General features: G+C 27.7%; 1 non-coding gene across 1 annotated transcript; it reads left to right on the forward strand.

The window, feature by feature from the left end:
• Positions 1–2,974: 2,974 nt before the first annotated feature.
• Positions 2,975–3,046, forward strand: TRNAP-AGG. The gene has a single exon. It is a non-coding gene; the product is annotated as a tRNA-Pro (tRNA).
• Positions 3,047–7,928: the final 4,882 nt, after the last annotated feature.

Below are 7,928 nucleotides of genomic sequence, written 5' to 3' on the forward strand. Positions count from 1 at the left end.
AATTATTTATTTAAATATATTTAAATACGATGTCTCATTTTTATGTGTGTTTGCGTTGATCATATTTAATTTGTTATTTGTATATTTAACAACACTTTATTGTGTGCCGCTCTATGGTTTTAATATATGTGTTGTCATTTCATTTTTATTACTACTAACATGATTTCTTAGTGATCAGTGATAATGTATTTTTAACGTTATATATATGTTATTTTATCTTATATTTTCTAAATCTTCATGCTGGCAATTTTTTTAGAATCATTTTAATTAGATAATTGGTTTAAAGATGTAAATAAAACTGTGTATGTTATAAATTTAGACTTTTTAGTGTAACTGAGCACTATCAATTATGAAAATTATATTATGATTTTATTTTACTAAATCTTTCTTTCTGTGTATATTTTTTGTTTTATTTTGTATTTTTTATAATTTTATTGCTTTATTCTTTAATTGCAGAGAATTGCTAATTTTTGTTTCATGTACCTTAAAAGTCTTCGGTTGATTTTTATTTGTTTTCTTTCTCCAATCACAATGTACAGTTCTACCGTTTCTTTTTTTTTTGGATCAAACTACTAATATCATCATATATAAAAACTTAAACTCCAAGAATGGAGTGAGTATTTGTGCTAGAGAAAACTGATTTAGCCACTAATATAGTGAGATATTATAATATTAGAAGGTATGAAAATTCTTATTTGTTGTCCTACACTGGACATAATTAAGTTGTTGTCAATTGATTCAATATTTGTGATAACTGAAAATACATCTTTATGTCTTCCTTACATCATTTTTAATTGGTTTACGGTTCGATCATTTCTAATATGCTGAGAGTAACATAATATTAAATGTTGATTATCTCCTTCCAATTAGGAATGCACAGAATGAGAGAAATTCAAGATGAGACCACTTTACAATTTTGTCTTCATATCTATATAGAGTTAGTTTATAGATTACTCTATCTGTTTCAAAATGTAATCAATTTTAATTAAAATCTGTAATATTTAAAAGTTATTACTTTAGAAAACTGTCATTTAATATATAAATTTAATCAATTACACAGTAATTTACATAATTTAATTGACTACACAATATCCAATAAGTATAAAATTACATTGAAATATAAAAACAATCTATATAGTGAAACAAAAAATACTTTTAAACTATTATATTATAAAGCAAAGGGAATATTCAAATTATATTGAAACATTAGAATAGTAAGAATCAGAAAATCTGAAATCTCAACGTCGATCATTTATGTCGGCCATGCCTTAGATCATCTCCAATGTATTCCTCTATATTTTTTTCTTTAAAATAGAAGAATCTCATAATAAAGATGGATTTGTCTCCGATGCATTTTTCTATTTTCTCTCCTGAAAAAGAATATTGTTGATATATTTTTTTTTAAGTTTACAAATAATATTTTTTATTTGTTAAAGTTGAAAACCAGCCCAATTTATTTTAGTATTTTATAAAATTATGATATTATTTACACTAAATATTTCTTTACAAACTATTATGTAAATAAAAAAAATATAACTATATTTATATAAATAATATATTTCACTAAAAAAATATTTTCGGTTATAATTATTTAAGTAAAAAGTTAAAGGATCATTTTGTAAAAACAAATAGAGGAGGTGATATGACAAAAATATAGTTTATCATTGACCGATTATTTTCGCCTACGTGGACACTCTATCTGAGGTTTATATCCTCAAGTTTTAATTAAAATCTGTAATATTTAAAAGTTATCACTTTAGAAAACTGTCATTTAATATATAAATTTGATCAATTATACAGTAATTTACATAATTTAATTTACCACACAATATCCAATAAGTATAAAGTTACATTAAGATATAAAAACAATTTATATAGTGAAACAAAAAATACTTTTAAACCGTTATATTATAAAGCACAGGGAATATTCAAATTATATTGAAATATTAGAATAGTAAGAATCAGAAAAGCTGAAATCTCAACGTCGATCATTTACGTCGGTCATGTCTTAGACCATCTCCAATGTATTCCTCTATTTTTTTTCTCTAAAATAGAGGAATCTCATAATAGAGATGAATTTGTCTCTCATGCATTTTTCTATTTTCTCTCCTGAAAAAGAATATTCTTGATATATTCTTTTATAAGTTTACAAATAATACTTTTTATTTGTGAAAGTTGAAAACCAACCCAATTTATTTTAGTATTTTATAAAATTATGATATTATTTACACTAAATATTTCTTTACAAACTATTATGTACATAAAAATATAATTATATTTATATAAATAATATATTTCACTAAAAAATATTTTCGGTTATAATTGTTTAAGTAAAAAGTTAAAGGATCATTTTGTAAAAACAAATATAGGAGGTGACATGGCAAAAATATAGTTTCTCATTAGCCGATTATTTTCGTCTACGTGGACACTCTATCTAAGGTTTATATCCTCTTTTTACTACTTGTTTGATGGTAAGATTTATTTTATTCTAGGGTCGTAAAACTGATTTATGTAATTTAGACCATGTCCAATGGTCTTTTATAATTTACTCTATAATTTTCTGTAAAATAGAATAATTCTATTATAAAATAATTTTTGCTCCAATGATACTATTCTATAATAGAATTGTTCTAGAATTTATTATAGAGAAGAATATAGAGTAACACCATCGTAGCAAAAATTATTTTATAATAGAGTTATTCTATTTCAAAAAAAGATTATAAAGTAAATTATAGAATAAATTATAGAAGACAATCGAAGATGCTCTTATAAACACCTTGATACAAAACTCCAATGTAAGAACGAACATTAGATAAGTGATATAATATACAAATTGAAAAAAAAAATGTAAACCAAATATACAAATTGAATTTACGTCGGTTTTAAGATTAATTTGTTAAAAAAGATTAATTTGTTTATTTGATGATTGTTCATATTTACTATTTTAGAGATAAGTGATATTTCTTTGCAAAGTGGGCGTTTGGTCTAGTGGTATGATTCTCGCTTAGGGTGCGAGAGGTCCCGAGTTCAATTCTCGTAACGCCCCTTTTATTTTGTAATTGAGAGCGTTCATTCTTTCATGTTACTTTTTTCCTTGTTTAACTTTTAGTTTCAACGGCCCATGATATACTTTCAAAAGCCCTAATCCATCGGCTTTTAGTTTACAATACAATGGAGTTGGGCTCTTTACTGGACAGTATAAACACAGCAAGGTTGAATAAGCAATCGCGACTTCTTTTGTTTTTCTTCCTTGAAGAGGAAACCCTAGATAGTATTTTAAATCCGAAACACTTCCAATGAAAAGTAGTATCTCATGTAAGTTCTCAGATTTTAAAAACTTTGAGAGACTAACCTAAGATACTTTTATTGGAGCTGGTCTAGTTAGTTTGTGTCTTACTTTTTCAACGTAAAAACAACTATTGATATGAGCACTTTTTTTTTTGAGCAACTGATATGACTTCAGAAGACTAAAAATTACTTTTTATTTGCACACGAAATTTTTTTTTCCTGTTAACTCTTCATTTTAAAATAACTCCAAACCTCTCCTTGTTAAAACTTGTTTTTCTGTTATCTTTTTTGTCAATAGTCTTCATTGTCTGTATTTTCTTTCATCAAAGATCTCTCGTGGTCTGAGTCATGTATGAAGAAATGATATGTTCCTTTTGCAGCTATGTAATATATAGTTAGATGCCCAAACACGTAATGGGTTTTTGGTTATTAACTGAGAGAAAAATAAGCATATATACTGATGCGCACATATATTAATGGATCAACCAAGTTAAACGGCAATATATCATAATAACGGCTCATCAAACCAAACCGAACGTATTTGGATTAAGTACTTTGATATTTCTTTTTAATTGTTCTGTTATTGTTCAATAATTAGATAAACGGTAGTCCAAAACTACTGACGGGTAAACCTTGTGAACTCAACAAACAAATCGTGATGGTCCCGCAAGATAAAAATATCAAACTAAGACAAGAAGGGTAACAAAAACAAAGAAAAACTACAAACATACCTCCTCTAGGACCTCAGTACGGGACCTGTTGTTATTCCTGTACATATTCAAACTGTCTAAAAAAGATCTGTATGGTCGATCATTATCCTGAAACCTTGCCTGCAGAAAAAGCAAAAATGATACTTTAGATGCAAGTAGCAAATAGGAAAAAGAGAATATTAATTATAGCTTGGCTTAGTTACACCATATTAAAATCTCTACCTTGACATTTCTGACAAAAATAACAGCTTCCTCGAACGTGACCGGCTCTTTTGGTGGAGTTTGGTCAACCCCGATGGTTATTTTATGGCAAGAATGAATCGAAACCTAAAAGCAGCTCTTGTTGGTCCTTGAAGAGTTCTTTCACTTTTAATATGACACCGTAAGTATCAATTCTACCATAAAATATATACTATCAGATATCATAAAGAGTAATTGTGTAGACAGAGATTGAACTAAATAAGGTGCACAATCTAGCATTCACAAGGAACAAGACGCTATACTTCTCAGCTCTGAAATCTGCAATGACTTCAAGAAACTCATCAAATTTTTGACGTGTATCTTTGAATTTATCCTTCACAGTCTTGATGTACGCAAGTGCATACGTTAGCTTTGGTGTAACCATCTTTCGAGAAAAAGAGTCTTCATTATTGCCCAGAGAAGAGATAAACAAAAGATACAATAGCTTTAGCAGCAACAATAGATCATACGATGTTGTCCAACATTGGGATATCATTATTTTTACAACACTGGAAAAGTGGAAAACATATATCAATCATGCAAGCTCCGAGAAAGAAATTAAAAATCTATATATATTCAAAGAATCAAACTTTTTTTTTAACACATCAAAGAATCAAACTTAAAATCATCCCAACTAGAACAAAAAGTAGGGAAACTAGAACTAAAGAACAATTGTAGAAAAATTAACAAGGTGTTCAAAGTGATTAACTAGAAAATTTAATCGAATAACCTTATTTGACACACACTGGATATAGTATAAAGAGAGAAATTAAGATCGTACTGTGTGAACAAAAAAAAAAGATCGTACTGTGTGCAGGTGTAGAGGGGCAGCTCGAAATACCCTAGATACAAGACAATAATTTCCAAGAGGATATATAGGGTTATAGGTTGTTTTATGGGATACATATTGGTAAAAATATTAAAAGGAAAATTAAATTAAAAATGGCTATATCAATCTTTTTAAATATTGTGAATTTGTGATCAAGAAAATTAACTATTTAAACGGATTAGGATTTATATAACGAACTTATTTGTTAACCCTACCTATTACATAAAATTAATAGTACCAAGTACATCTTTCAACATGTGCACGGAAAGTGAAGCTTTTATTAGTAATCTAACCTGCTAGCTATAGACTAACTCATGTGAATCAGTGATAAATGAATTACAAAACCAATGATATATTTTAGGCACATGAGCACCCATATATTGCATAACAATATGATTTTCTCTCCTTTTTGGCATCATTACTCTGATTCTTTGATTTCTCACTAAGTAAAGTATTTGTTATCTACTCTTCACAAATATATCCGAAAAGTCAAAGTTAGTAAATATCTGCGATATTATATATGCGTTATGAAAATAATTCGATCCGGATTCCCAGATCTGATACATAATTTATTTTTGAATAGTGTTTATTTTTAATGGCCCAAAAAATAAAACGACGACGTTAGAATTTTACATAAACCGTACACATAAGAATAGGTCTGACTTTGGATACAACTGTTTACTGTTATATAGGTTTTCTTAGTGTTCCTCTCTTGGATTTTCCCAACGTAAGGGGAATAGTAATTTTGCAAAAATCTGATTGAATTCAAGAGAAAGAGCTTGCTTTGTAATTCACATTAGTTGGTATGTTCCAAAAGTCTTTGATGATCTTGTGCTCTAAAAATCTTTTTCCACATTTTCAGTCTTGCTCTGGATCAAGCAATATCTCATTGTTTGTCCATGTTATTCACGTGTTATCTTTCTTCTACCATTTGCAGAAATCCAGTTCTGTAGGTCCAAATGCCACAAGAACTTCAAGGTGTAGAGAAACCCACGGAAAGTGAAATGGAATAAAACATACAGAGCAGCAAACGGAAAGGACATGACTCTACAAGTTTGATTTGTACATAAGTTTTTGCTTATGTGTTCATGTGGGTTATCTAGAGAACGCTCACCATCTCCAGCTTGTATGTTCTCTGTTTCTTTTCCCTCAAAAGGGTAAGACATTTGAGTTTGAGAAGATACGAAACAGAGCTGAGAAACCAGCGTTCTTGGGCTAGTGGTACATGAGGGGAAAACCTCCAATACGGTACCCGCAGTTCGAGTCCCGCTGGCCACCCGGGCTAGGGTTAAATCCCAAGAATACATAGAGTGCCGTGGGCCTCGCGGGAATAGTCGGTTGACCACGGTCGCCGGAAACCCGCGGTTACCTAAAAAAAAAGAAAAAGAAACAGAGCTGAGAGATGTGACAGGAACGTAACAGAGATAATATGAACATCTTAAACTATACTATATCAGGAGGTTGATGCTCGTGAAGACGGCCATATCGCCATGGCTCCTTCAAGTTTGGTGTAGTCTGAGAGTAGAAATCTTGTTGCGTATACAATAAATAAAAAGATATAACGTGTTAGTAAAAAACTTGATTTGGTATAACATCTAAACAAATAACATCATATAAAGATTAAAATAAGACTAAATGATAATAATAATAATGCTAAAAATCCCCCTATATATATTAAAAGAGAAGTCATTTTAATGATTTCTGGTGACGTGTCGTTCATAGGTGAAGTTTCAAGAAAATTATTATAATTTGATTGGTCGATGATTTTTAATTTTTATTTATTTAATTTTGATCTAAAATTTAAGGTAAGTCTAAAATCATTTAACATCACTTGCCATATAATCTACAGAATAACAATTTATGGAAACTGATTCTCGAAATTATAGAAAGATTAATAATGTTTTATTTATTATTTTTAATATTTATAAACTATAAAACATAATGAACGAAATTTTATATAAGATAATTATAATTGTTTTATACTCTACTTGATGAATTGTATTCAAATATAATTATATAATAATTATTTTAAATATTAAAAAATTCAAATGTGTTTATTAATATTAGTTTTAAATTATTTATCGTTGTTTAAAGAATAAATTTATCATAATTTTAAAATAATTTACAGAATGTTATAAATTATTAATAAAATTAAATTTACTTTATATTGAATATTTGTTTATTGTTAAATATTTTTTAGAATTTCTTTTTGATTTATTTTTTCCATCGACACTACTAAAAAGGAAAGCCCTCTAAATACTTACCTTATTTTGTAATTTCGATATATCATTTAATTCATCGATCCCACTATAATAGGAAAGTACCATTGAATACTAATTGCAAGGGAAAACATAATTTAATGACCAATTAACATCACTTTCCAAATGACTTACATAATATTATTAATAACTATTTATGGTAACTAATTGTCGAAAGTATGGTATATAAATCCATTTTATTAATTCAAATAAATATTTTGGATTCCAAATGACTTACATAATATTATTAATAACTATTTATGGTAACTAATTGTCGAAAGTATGGTATATAAATCCATTTTATTAATTCAAATAAATATTTTGGATTCCAAATGACTTACATAATATTATTAATAACTATTTATGGTAACTAATTGTCGAAAGTATGGTATATAAATCCATTTTATTAATTCAAATAAATATTTTGGATTCCAAATGACTTACATAATATTATTAATAACTATTTATGGTAACTAATTGTCGAAAGTATGGTATATAAATCCATTTTATTAATTCAAATAAATATTTTGGATTCCAAATGACTTACATAATATTATTAATAACTATTTATGGTAACTAATTGTCGAAAGTATGGTATATAAA

Source organism: Brassica oleracea, chromosome C6, assembly GCF_000695525.1.
Source record: "Brassica oleracea var. oleracea cultivar TO1000 chromosome C6, BOL, whole genome shotgun sequence".
In the NCBI taxonomy this organism is placed as follows: domain Eukaryota; kingdom Viridiplantae; phylum Streptophyta; class Magnoliopsida; order Brassicales; family Brassicaceae; genus Brassica; species Brassica oleracea.